The sequence below is a fragment of the Podarcis filfolensis genome, assembly GCF_964270895.1.
Source record: "Podarcis filfolensis genome assembly, chromosome: 1".
Classification (NCBI taxonomy): Eukaryota; Metazoa; Chordata; class Lepidosauria; order Squamata; family Lacertidae; genus Podarcis; species Podarcis filfolensis.
Window position 1 is genome coordinate 9,459,803 of NC_139604.1, and position 13,658 is coordinate 9,473,460.

The 13,658-nt window shown below is 45.2% G+C and overlaps 1 protein-coding gene across 5 annotated transcripts in view; it reads left to right on the forward strand.

The window, feature by feature from the left end:
* The first annotated feature begins 4,935 nt into the window (after positions 1–4,935).
* The window catches only part of RAPH1 (Ras association (RalGDS/AF-6) and pleckstrin homology domains 1), a 71,703-nt gene continuing 62,980 nt past the window's right edge, over positions 4,936–13,658 (forward strand). For 2 of the 5 annotated variants that reach the window (XM_083626408.1, XM_083626409.1), the window contains exon 1: positions 4,936–5,368. The gene's annotated coding sequence lies outside the window, so the exon portion shown is untranslated. The remainder of the gene's footprint in view (positions 5,369–13,658) is intronic. The other 3 variants (XM_083626410.1, XM_083626411.1, XM_083626412.1) reach the window with 2 other exon arrangements.

Below are 13,658 nucleotides of genomic sequence, written 5' to 3' on the forward strand. Positions count from 1 at the left end.
CCAGCTGCTGTTAGGTGTGTCTTGGTCTACGTTTTCATTTCTTGCCTGGAGGGTGTTTATTCTCGCCTGGGCAGCGCTCCCCGGGTGTTGCCCTCTCATGTCTCACTTGGCCAGCCTGCCCGCAGTTGTCCATGGGTGTGTCCCCTGATTTGGCACTGCCCATTGAGCAGGCTGGAACGGGAGACAGGGCTGTTTCATGCCACTCTAGCAAGTGGGTCACAGCTGCTAGAAGACTCTCCTTGCTCCCTCTCCCAGCCTGCTTCAGGAAGTATCTCTATTTCCTTTTTATTTATGACTGAGCCTGAGCTGGCCGGTGACGCTGCATGCCCAAAGTTAATTTAAAACGAATGCATTGCCTATTAACACGTGATAAACGCCGTAATGCCCATAGTGTGGTTTAGTGCAGTGGCTTAGACACTGCGCTAAGGATCAGGAAGTCCCTGGCTTGAATGTTGCCTCTGCCTGAACTCACTACGACCACAATTCTAGACACATTTAATGCACCTGAAGTTCTTTGAATGCCTGAAAGAACGATGCCAATGTCGTCTTCTTATTATGGCCAAGGCAGGTAAAGATGCAAATTTATGCCTCGTGTCTTCTAACGCTATTTATTGATTCAAATCACACACCAAAAAGAACTGGGAGGTAGTTAGTATCTAGGTTAGTGAATTTGGAATGAAGTGTAGTACTTCATATGCCTTTCCTGCATGAGCACAGGAACGGGCAGAATTTTAATCTCTCACTTTGTTGCAATCTCCTTTCCTCTGGTCTACTGTTATCTCGCTGTTATCCACTTAAGTCCATCCAACACTCTGCTGCTAAAATTATTCACATCTCTCCACATCGCTCTGACCACGGCGCCCCTCCTTAAAATCCTTACCCTGGCTTCTTGTTTACTCCTAGATCCTACTATAGCTGCTCTATAGCCTGCTGGATCAGAACAAAGAAAGGTTGATCGAGTCCAGAATCCTCTTCTCACAGTGGCTAACCAGATGCCTAGGTGAACTCCACAAGCAGGACACTTGTGATTCCCAGGATTGATGGCTGTCACTTAAATCATTTGGGAGCCAAAACCACAATTTAATAATATTAACAACAACAACAACAACTATTAATTATTATTATTAGTAGTAGTAGTAGTAGTAGTAGTAGTATACCCCACCCATCTTGCTGGGTTTTCCCAGCCACTCTGGGTGGCTTCCAGAACATATAAAAACGTAACAAAACATCAAACATTAATTGCTTAATTGTGCACGTTGCAACAAAGTACCTCCTTTTGTCTCTCCCGAACCTTCTAACATTCCGTTTCATTGGATGGTCCCAGGTTCTCGTGTTATGAAGGAGCAGAAAAGCTTCTCTCTTTCTCCATATCCCACTTTCTTCCTATCGTGTATAATCTGTTATCAGGTCCCTGCTTCCTTGCATTCTCGGCATTTTTAAATGTTCTAATCTTTCCTCATAGGGGAGCTGCTCCAACCCCTTGATCATTTTGGTTGTCATTTTCTGAACCTCTTCCAGCTACTAAAAATATGCTTTTTTTAAAAAAGATGCAACACCCGGAACTGTACACAGCATTCCATGGGTTTGTGTAATGACATTGTGATATTGGCAATTTTAATTCAATCCCTAATGATCCTAATTTGTAAATCACTCCCCCCCCCCAGCTGCCACACACCAGCTTGACATAAAAATTAAACAATATTAATACTACCAACTTAATCAGAGGTGCCGCATCAGGTTAGGATTTTGAGACAGAAGTACAGGGCCACAGGGGACCTGCTAAAACAGCAATGCCAGATATTCACATTTTTAAGTACCATCTAAAAACACCACTCTCCCAAGAACAGTAATAGGTCCAAGAGACTAAAGTGATCAGCCCTACTTCTGAAAGGAGCAAGCCAGCAGTAAATCACACTGAGCAAGCTGGAGTTAACTCTGTATTAGCAAAACAGAGAATTTTGGGAATTATAGGGACAGAACTACCCAAACTGTATAGAAATTTATTCATGTATGCGACTACAGCAGCAAGAATGTTACTTGCCCAAAAATGGAAAGAAGAAGAAGTCCCAACAAAAGAAGAATGGATACAAAAACTTACAGAATATGCAGAAATGGCAAAACTTACTGGAAAAATAAGAAATAAAGATAGCAAACTGTTTATAAAAGAACGGAAATGGTTTGTGGAATATTTACAAACAAATTGTAAATAGATAAGAACATTGGCAGGATTAATATAATAACCTGCAGTTTAATAAGGGTATATATTTAAAGTACAGTGGTACCTCGGGTTAAGTACTTAATTCATTCCGGAAGTCCGTTCTTAACCTGAAACTGTTCTTAACCTGAAGCACCACTTTAGCTAATGGGGGCCTCCTGCTGCCACCGGAGCACGATTTCTGTTCTCATCCTGAAGCAAAGTTCTTAACCTGAAGCACTATTTCTGGGTTAGCGGAGTCTGTAACCTGAAGCGTATGTAACCTGAAGCGTATGTAACCAGAGGTACCACTGTAGATGAACAAATCAGTTTGGGTAGTTCTGTCTCTATACAGTGGTACCTCGGGATGCAAACGGGATCTGTTCTGGAGCCCCATTTGCATCCCGAATGGAACACAAGACGTGACGGCACGCCTGCGCGTGCGCGGGTTGCGTTTCGCCACTTCCGCGCATGCGTGTGACGTCATTTTGAGCATCTGCGCATGCGCGAGCAGCGAAACCTGGAAGTAACGTGCTCCGTTACTTCCGGGTTGCCGTGGAGCGGAACTCGAGCGTGCTTAACCCGAAGCACATTCAACTCGTGGTATGACTATAATTGCCAAAAGGAAGGGTTCTGGGTTGTTGTTTTTACAAACGTTATTTTAAACATCTTTTTCAATTCATTATACAGTACAGTTGCACCTTGTTTTGCGGAGCGGTTTGCGTTTCTGCACACGTGCGAAGCGCGATTTAGCGCTTCTGTGCATGCGCGAGCGGCAAACCCAGAAGTAACCCGTTCCGGTACTTCCGGGTTTGCTGTGTATGTTCGCCGAAGTGGACACTAGACAAGGCGGACGTTCCCAGAGGTATTACTGCATACCATTTCCCAGTAAGCTTTAACCTTACTACAAGACCACCACATATACTGAAAAGACTGCAGTGACATATTTAGGGTGTTGCGGAAGGTCCCCCATCACAGGGTGCCAAGGTAAGGGGGTGCAACATTGAGAAGATCTGTAATGGAGAAGATTCCTTAAAAGGTAAAGGGACCCCTGACCATTAGGTCCAGTCGTGATCGACTCTGGGGCTGCGACGCTCATCTCGTTTTATTGGTCGAGGGAGCCGGCGTACAGCTTCCGGGTCATGTGGCCAGCATGACTAAGCTGCTTCTGGCGAACCAGAGCAGCGCACGAAAACGCCGTTTACCTTCCCGCTGGAGCGGTACCTATTTATCTACTTGCACTTTGACGTGCTTTCAAACTGCTAGGTGGGCAGGAGCTAGGACTGAGCAACAGGAGCTTACCCCGTCGCGGGGATTCGAACCACCGACCTTCTGATCGGCAAGTCCTAGGCTCTGTGGTTTAACCCACAGCGCCACCCACGTCCCAGAAGATTCCTTGGGGGCACCAAATTCTGGCCTCGCACAGGGAGCCACATTACGAAAGATTACCACCTCGGCCAACCGGCAACCCATCTTACATTTGTGCAAAGGGTTCTTCATGCCTTGGCAAAGAACCTCAGCTCAGCCGGCAAGCACGAGACGCATGATCTTAAATCTCAGGGTTGAGAGTCGGAGCCCCACATTGGGCAGGATTCCTTTTTGGGGGGGTGTCAGACCAGACGAGCCTCGTGGTCGACGAGCCAACGACTCCATGACCAGAACCTCGCTTGGGTCCCAACCGAAACTGATGACCACTTTAAATAAAATATTGGCTGCCTGTGGAACGCCCTTCCATCAGACATCAAGACCAGGGGTCAGCAAACTTCTCCAGTAGGGCGTCGGCCCACTGTCCCTCAGACCTTGTGGGGGCCAGACTATATTTTGGGGAGAGAGAAAAATATGAATGAATTCCTATGCCCCACAAATAACCCAGAGATGCATTTTAAAGAAAAGCACACATTCCACTCATGTAAAAACACCAGGCAGGCCCCACAAATAACCCAGAGATGCATTTTAAATAAAAGCACACATTCTATTCATGTAAAAACACACTAATTCCTGGACCATCCGGGGGCCGGATTTAGGCGATTGGGCTGGATCCGGCCCCCAGGCCTTAGTTTGCCTACCCATGGTCAAGACTATCTGACTTTTAGAAGACATCTGAAGGCAACCCCGTATAGGGAAATTTTAAACGTCTTAATGTTTTATCATTTTTTATGTGCTATAAGCCGCCCAGAGTGACTAGCGAAACCCGGCCAGATGGGCGAGGTATTATTATTATTATTATCCAAGTTAAAGATACCAAACTTCCTCAACTCTTCCTCATAATTTGGTATCTGAAGAAGTGTGCCAGCACACAAAAGCTTATACCCAGAAAAAACTTAGTTGGGTCTCTAAGGTGCTACTGGACAGTTTTTAATTAATAAAGTTTGATTTCCAGACCTTTCATCCTCTAGGCTGCCCTCCTCTGCACATATTCTGGAAACCGGGGTATAAATTATTATTATTATTATTATTATTATTATTATTATTATTATTATTATTATATTTTATGGAGGGGGGCAGTAGGTAAGCCCCTTCCCACGTAATCCATTGCATGATGCCATTTGAATGGCAAGGCCCATAACTTTTGGGGGGTTTTTTTGGGGGGGGAGCCCCTTCGAATATTTGTTTGGAGGCGGGGCCGGAGGGACCCCGGATTCGGCTCCTAGGGGCGGGGGGGGGGAACTCTTCGCATGCTCAGAGGAGCTCTCGTTCCGCGGATTGGCGGGAGGGGCGCGCGGAGGGCGAGGCTAGTTTCCTCCTCCTCCTCCTGGAGGCCCAGTCGGAGCGGAGCCGGGCGAGAGGCATCTCCTTGCCGCTCCCGCAGCCGCCGCCGGAGGAGGAGAAAGGCGGGGAGGCGCGGCGAGGCCTGCGCGCCGGAAGTGAGCTGACTGAGGGGAGAAGAAGGAGAAGGAGGAGGAGAAGGAGAAGCGGGGCGGAGGAGGAGGAGGAGGGAGCCCGGCCGGCTGCGCGGAGCTGCTCGCGGTGTGGCTGCTGCGGCTTGAGAGAGAAAGACTGTGAGGCGTCGGAGGAAGGAAGGAATCTCGTCAGCCTTGGCTTGAGGGCTTTCCGCGGGCGGGCGGGCGGAGGAGGCAGCCAAGCCCAGCCAGGGCGCTGAGGGAAAAGGAGGAGCAGCCGCCGCCGCCGCCGCCGGGTGTCCAAGCAGGAGCAACAGCCGCCGCCGCCGCCACGGTGAGAGCCCCGCTTGCCTGCCCTTCCCCGCCACACCTTCCCCCCCGAAACCTCCTCCCCACACCCGGCGTTGTGGGTGTGAGGGAAAGTGGGGGGGGGGCTTCTCTTCTTCCGCCGCCTCCTCCCCCAGGAGCAGAGGCGGCGGAGCCTTACCCCGGGGTGGGATGTTAGTAAGGGGGTGCGGTGGGGTGGGGCCGGAGAGAGACCCCCCCCCCGCCGCCAGTACTTCGGCCTTTGCCGCCCGCTTTCCCTCCCTCCCTCCCTCTCTCCCCCCGCCGCCCCTTTTCGCCAGGCGCTTTTCCTCCCCTCGCTGGGGAGGGTCTCCCGTTTTTTATTGTCCCTGCTTGCGGGTCGCAGCGTGGGGAGGGGGCGGTTAGAGGTATGAATGTTTTCCTCCCCCCCCCCAAAAAAGCTAAGTAAGTGTTGGGAGAGGGATTCATGTTTGGAAATGTACCCCACCCTGCCTCACCCCACCCAACCCGCCCCCCCCATGAGCTTATATCTGTATCCACATCTGTAGATCTATATCCACATCTATAGATCTGTATCTGTATCTATATCCAAATCTATATCTCTACCCACATCTATATATCTGTATCCACATCTGTATATCTGTATCTGCATCTATATCCATATCTATACCCACATCTATATATCTGTATCCACATCTATATTTCTATATATACATTTACATATCCATATCTATATCCATATCTATACATCCATATATCCATATTTATATCCATATCTATATATCCATATATCCATATCTATATCCACATCTATATAGCTATGTATTCATATCTATATCTATATCCACATCTATATATCCATATCTATGTATGTATGTATGTATGTGTGTGTGTTTTCATTGGGAGAATGGGTGCAGCAGGGTCTTTTCTGAATTATTGGGGGGGAGTGCACGACTTGGGTGTATTTATGTACAGCGCATTTCTGCATGCAGGAAAGGTCTCCGCGGAGCAAGCAACCCAGCGAGCCAGTCCCCTTTTCCTCCAGCCTGCATGCGAGAGGGGAGGGATGGGCTTGCAGCAGAAAACAGCATTACAGTACATCCCTTCTCTGTCTGTTGCTATACCCAACTGCTTGTGGATCCAGCCTCCACCCTTACACCCCTCCTTCCTTCTGGAATCTGTTAAGCGCAGGCTGCGCGCTGAAGAGAGAGGGGTTGGTCTGGTTAGCTCCCCTCTCCCCCGCCCCCCCCCCAAATCTGAAATCTCTCCCAGCGGCATTCCCGAGGATTGCTGTCAAATAGGCAGAGATTTGAACGTAAAAATAGGAAAGCAATAGCACTTAGCCGAGCTTTCAGAACGGACTTAGAGGCTGTCAGAGGAAGGGTTTGCTCAGGACTGAGGCATTCAGGCAGTGCCAGCGGGGGGGGGGGGGGACTCCGCCCTGTGGAGCTGGCAGACCAACATAGAGCCTCTCTTGCAAGGATATGCAAATCCGCGTGGAATAATTCTCGCGAAAGCCTCGCAAATTAAGAACTTGAGGGCAAAGGGGTTGCAAGCATGGATTGGCGTGAAATAAATGTTTCCTTTCAGAATGTGTTCGCATAGCTGTACAGAGAATAGTGGGGTTGGCATGGTGTTGAAGAATCAATCCTGGCGGCACAGCTGGTGGCTACCATTAGGTTAAGGAGAGGTTTCTAGTGCATGGTGAGGGTTATTGGTGAAATGGGAAGGATGAAGTAGGAGAAATGCTTTTTGTTGTAGATAACTGTTTGATAATGTTTGTTCCCATTTTTGCAATAATGTATACTGGCCTCTTGTGCAAAAAGGAGCAAAACTTAAGATAATGCAGAAATGGCAATGAAAGTGCCTGCTTGAACTAGCACTGTTACAGATCTGCATAATACCAGCAGTTGTAAGAAATCTATCTTTTATTTTCATTATTTCATAAAAATTCTATACTGCCTGATTGTAAAAACAAACAAACCCCCAGACCCCACACAGTTGTTAACAAAGGCAAGTTTAGTGTGATGCATCTGATGTATCTGAAAGTTCACTCAATAGATTTCTAGATTTCCCATCAACCAAAGTCTTCTGGGTGGTTTATAAAAAATGTAGTTTAGAGCCCAGAAGTCGTGTGAATTCTGGGAAGGACAGTGTGCCACTGAAAGGTGGAAAGGGATAATCTGTAAAGGAGACAGAAGAATCATAGTGGGGAATATATACATGTTCCAAGAAAACATATACAACAAGAAAAAAAAATAAGGCTGCAGAGATGTGAAAGAAATAATGGATGCATAGCAGGTACCAGTGACACAAGAAGAGGTTGTCTTTGGACTTGTGAAGTGTTCCAGAAGCAGATATTTTACAAGGGTCCTGCCTTTAACAAGAGGTGGAAGCTACCGTTCTAATGATAACACTAAAGTAGTGCAAGATGAATATATTTTATATCTGAAAGGCTATTAGCTGGCTTATCACAGTTTTCTCTGGTTTAATTCAAATTAATTTTTATGGTTACTCTTTTGGGAAAAAAAACTTGTCTTTCTCCCTGTAAGAGTCAGTTTCCTGAAACCAAATATGTGTGTAGAAATGCAGGTACATATCATATTTGAACAGTTTTGCCACTTTTGTGTAGCCTGTTAAATTATAGCCCTCTGCTTACTGAAGCAGCCCTTGTAAGTGAAGGGGCGGAGAAGTGTAAGGATCTGGAAAAAATGCTGAATCAGATTCCAGCGTCTCAGTGTCTTTCTCCAGTGACTAAATTTGACAGTGCGGGCTGTTAATGTGCCAGTTTCTCTTACGGTTATGTGTGCAGAATATAGATCTAGTTGTTTTGCCATGCCTCACTTGGTATGTAGCCCTTCTCTGTATGTTGCACTGCATTCCAGAATACAATGGTATTCCAGGAACAAGCAATTTTAAGGAGACAGTTGGGGGAAAGTGCACGTGAGTAGGAAATATTGCTGAGGGAGACCACAACTGGGATTGTAATCTTATTCATACTTGGAGTAAACTGCAGTTCCTATTGAACACATTGAGGATCAGTCTGCAAATACAGTAATCTCTTCTGGAATCTAAAATATTCATATGAGGTTGCATCTGTTTGTTGATTTCACTTGTTTGTTAATTTATCAAACACTAACGCATTTAAACATTATGGCAATTCTATTGTATGTGGATTTAAAAAATCCTTTCTCTGTTGTTATACATTTACAGTGGTACCTCGAGTTACAAACACCTTGGGTTACAAACACTTTGGGTTACAGACTCCCCTAACCCAGAAGTAGTACCTCGGGTTAAGAACTTTACCTCAGGATGAGAACAGAAATTGCATGCTGGTGGCGCAGCAGCAGCAGGAAGCCCCATTAGCTAAAGTGGTACCTCAGGTTAAGAACGGTTTCAGGTTAAGAACAGACCTCCAGAACGAATTAAGTTCGTAACCAGAGGTACCACTGTTATTATAATGTTTTAGGCATGAGATGCATGTTTAAGGGTAGTATTATCAGGTTGTTACTGGGGGGCTCAGGACAGCATCACAGGTGAAACTATGCTCAGGGAAACTTGGAACAATTCCATAGCAAATAGCTATGCAGAGTCCCACCAAGTGGTGGTGAAGGGGTTGGCTTTTGCAGTGCCCTTGGCAGAGAAATAGCATGCACAATTACTGGGATCAGCTCTAGCAGTGAGTCCAAGGGGTGGCCACACTTAGGAAAGAAGAAGAAGAATAAATTTTATTTATACCCCGCCCTCCCCAGCCAAGACCGGGCTCAGGGCAGCTGACACCAGGTATAAAAACAATTGATTGAAATACAACTTAAAAACAAGATTAAAACACAACATTAAAACATTAAAATGCAGCCTCATTTCAGTAGGAACTCAAATCAAAAACTTTTTTAGGGATGAAAACATCAAGTCTTCCCCAAGGCCAAGTATCCAGACTGGTCCTACATAGGCCAGAAAAAAGCCAGGGAAGTCCCCAAATAGGAGTTCTATCACAGAAAGAAAAAGGAAAGAAGAGGGGGAGGGGATCAAGTTGATTCCAAGCCAAAGGCCATGCGGACCAGCTCTGTCTGCCCTGCAGAGCAAAATCAGATCCCGCAGGGCCCTGGTATCATGAGACAGAGCGTTCCACCAGGCCGGAGCGAGTGCTGAAAAGGCCCTGGCTCTGGTTGAGGCTAGTCTAACTTCTTTAGAGCCCAGGACCTCTAGGGTGTTACTATTTATGGACCTTAAGGTCCTCTGTGGGGCATACTGGGAGAGGCGGTCCCGTAGGTATACTACCGTTGGCAGAGGAGGCACTGAGCTGGTATGTTAGGCTTGGAGACAAAAACCAGGCCGCTCTTGCAGCTGTTCCTTGGCTGGGAACTCTTCCCTCCACCACTCTCCAAGGCATTGCCTTCTGGCACCACTTCTCCCTAGTTGTCTTGCTCTCCACTTTGAAAAAGGAAGTGTGTTTTATTTCAGCCACAGCTGGAACCCAGACTCCTCATTGACCTGCACCATCAGCTCTTGTCCTGGTGGCTGCTGCTTCCCCTGCAGGTGGGGTTGCCGTACACTGCCACCTCTTTGAGAAATTTTGGACCTTTTCCCTATTTTGAACTGGGACCCAATGAAAAGTCCCCTCCCCCCACCAAGAGGAAGTTAAGCTTCGGAGCAGGGATGCAGGGAGGTGAGGGAACCAGTTGCAACAGGTACCTACAAACAAGGTTGAGGCAATTCTTCCTCAAAGAACAAGATTAGTAACTGGAATCTGTATAAGACAAATATGGCAAGCATATATCCTTTCTCTCTTTCCTTCCCTCCAGCACCAAATCTTCCCTGGAACATTTGTACAACAGGCGGACACCAGACCTGATAAAGTTTGATAAATCCCTGATTTGAGAACTGGAAATAGTTTATTCTCCATTGTTTCCTCCATTGCGCCCCCCCCCCCAATATGAGCAGCAACCATTCTGTGCGCATTTGATTGACGTGCAACTGCTGACACATGAGTCTTTTTCTACCTCGAAGAGGCTGGAATGGGGGTTGGGCTTATGCACAAATTGGGGGGGGGGGGTTGCCTGTGTATAAAACACTCTTAAATGATATTATTTGTGCTTACTTTATTGCTTTTTAATATTCTAGAGGCATACCACCATTTGGTTTTAGGGACTTAATGCCCATTGATGTGTCAGGTTCAGGGTCAGACACATCCCACTCATACCATTTATTTTACCATTTTTAATGCTAAATGAAAACCTTTTGGATTATTTTCACTACTCATTTTTATCAGCAGCCGTGTATAAACTCAGTCCTAGTTTTTGTTTGTTTGTTCATTTTTTTGTTAATCTGTCCTGCCTTTAGACCATAGTTAGTTTTGCTATTTCCTCTGGATATCTGGAGTTTGATAAATCCCTGATTTGAGAACTGGAAAGATTTTATCTTCCATTGTCTCCATCATTAATTATGATAATATCTTCAGGAAGGTTATTCCCTATTGAGAAAGAGGAACGTGATTGGATCATGCTTTGGGAACAATATTTTGGATGCTTGTTGATTTCTGCACATGGCATATTTTCAAAACACTCCTCTGCATGTTTTTATTTTTTTATTTTTTTTTGGCATGTAGTTATATTGGTTGGTTTACATTTGTAGAGGCCCAGAAAATGTTGCCATGGCTTGTTCTTATGACACTCCTATCTTGCAGACCTTGGGTAATAGACCAGTACAGTTACAAACCAGCAATAGGAGGCCTGGTAAAAAAACCCATAAATGCAAGAACCAGACACTGCAAAAAACCACATGCCAGCTTTGTCCCCATATCTACCCAGGCAGCACTGTTACAGAGTCTAATAATGTCAACCACATTATCATGGGTTCATTTACCTGCTCCTCTCCCTATGTGATATGTTGCTTGTTTTTTATATTGTTTTGTACATTACTTAATTTTTTTAAACTGCCATTTTGGTCACTGTACTTTTACAGTTCACTTCTCCTGTAACTCCACTTCCGTCCATATACATGTATGCATAATACGGTTGTATTACACTCAGTGCATCTGATTAAGTGGCCTGCGGTCCACAAAAGCTGATGCCATAATCAGTGTATTATTGTTTAAGATGTTGTTTGTTTCTTTTCAACTGGTATCTTAAAACCATTTGATCTATTATGAGCAACCAAAGTTATTTTACGGAAGTTCTTTCTGTCATCAGATAGATATATGTTTCATTATCTTAATCTTGTTACTCTAGCTTGGTTTCCTCATGAGTTACACCCTTATACTGTCATTGGTAATTTCTATATGTATGAGGCAGACCAAATTTCTGTAGTTTTCATCTTTGTCTAGCCACACTACTTTTAACACTTTTTTCATTCCATTTATCACTCTTTTCCCAGCCTTTCTCCTTGTTGCACAGGTTCTTCATTTTGTGCAGCTCTGGGATACTGTGTCAAATATTTTGCAGCTTTGTTATTTTTCAGACTATCCCCTGTCATTTCCATCACACAAACATTATGGTGGAAATGAGCTATGCAGATAGTGTTCATTTGGAAAACCTGTTAGCAAATAGGGCTGATTTGAACCAGGGGCATGTGACTCCGGCCATCTTGTGTGTACCACTACCTTAGCACAGATTGCGCTAATAGCCTTTTTCTTTCTTTCCAAGCTTCATTTCTCTCCTCTCCTGTTCTACAATTTGTTCACTATTTATATTGAGGCTACATGTTTGTACCTCCTCTCAGTTTCTAACATATGTCATCTCCTCTCCTTTGAAAGAACCTAGGCTTATTTGAAGAAGAAAAATCTAGGACTTCTGTAGGTGTGGGGGAAGCTAGACCATCATTTGAGTGTGTGTGTTTAGTACATGCTCTGGACTCATATGTGACACAATAGCACTAGTTCTATATTTTTTTAAAAATCAAGCCTTCCCTTCCAGACTTATAATTCATCCTTATATCCAGTAGGAAAACCATTGCTGGTATCCTGCAAGCATTATACAGTAATTGTTAGGCGTCAGGCACGTTTTGTGACTGGCACAGTTCCAACTGACCACATGGAGGTCTCTGGAATGTCAGGTTGGCAAATGACATCTCTCTCTGGTTGGCCCCTCCAGCTTTCTTACGCTGGTAAGCAGAAGAGCTTATTTATTGCATTTAGTAAAGGTAAAGGGACCCCTGACCATTAGGTCCAGTCGTGACCGACTCTGGGGTTGCAGCGTTCATCTTGCTTTATTGGCCAAGGGAGCCGGCGTACAGCTTCCGGGTCATGTGGCCAGCATGACAAAGCCGCTTCTGGCAAACCGCTGGAGCGGTACCTATTTATCTACTTGCACTCTGATGTGCTTTCGAACTGCTAGGTTGGCAGGAGCAGGGACAGAGCAACGGGAGCTCACCCCGTCACGGTGATTCGAACCGCCGACCTTCTGATTGGCAAGCCCTAGGCTCTGTGGTTTCACCCACAGCACCACCCGGGTCCCTTTTATTGAATTTATATCCTACCTTTTTGTCCAAAGAGTACATGGTTCACCACCTCCTCAGTTAATCCCTACGGTGACCCTGTGAGGCAGGTTAAGAGGCTGTGACTGGCCCAAGGTCACCCAGTGAGCTTCATGACTGTGTGGGGATTTGAACTCTGGCCTCCCAGATCCTAATCTGACACTCTAACCACTACACCACACTGACTTCCTAGAGTACTTCTGCTATGGGGCAGGTGTATAAATTAAGTAGGTAAATAAACATGGGAAAAGCAAAATGTCACAGAGAAGGATCTGAAATATTTTCCTTGAAACTTAAATTTGTTTTATTTTGAATTGTTTTATTTGATGTTTTAATGTGAACTTTGAGATTTTTTCCCCTTTAAAACATAAAGTGGTATAGAAATGATTATGATTATCATAATAAGATCTTGGGGGGGGTCCCTAGACATACCGTTGTGGCAACTGTAACCCAAGTTTAAGGTCCCATTTGGTGATTAGTTTATATACCTGAGTTTCTAACACCATAGTTTTTTGATTACCCAAACCCTGCTGAGCTACTTATATATGGACATGCTAAAACCCACAATCTGAAGCCATGCTTTTTGTTGGTTTATTAATTTGGTTTATTTTAACTATGGTTTGGTATTACTTGTAAACCTGGCACTCTTCCATAGCAATGGTTTGTTTGCCCATCCCAACCCAGGTGTGCAATCTAGCTACAAAGCACGATCAACTGGAAAACAAATCAAGAATTGGAGAAAAAAGCCATGGTTTGTTTGATCACCTGTGGGACTGCTTGTTGTTCAGTCATGCTTTGTTAAACAAACAGCAGCTTAGTATGTGTGAACAAGGGCCTTTGTATTTTTC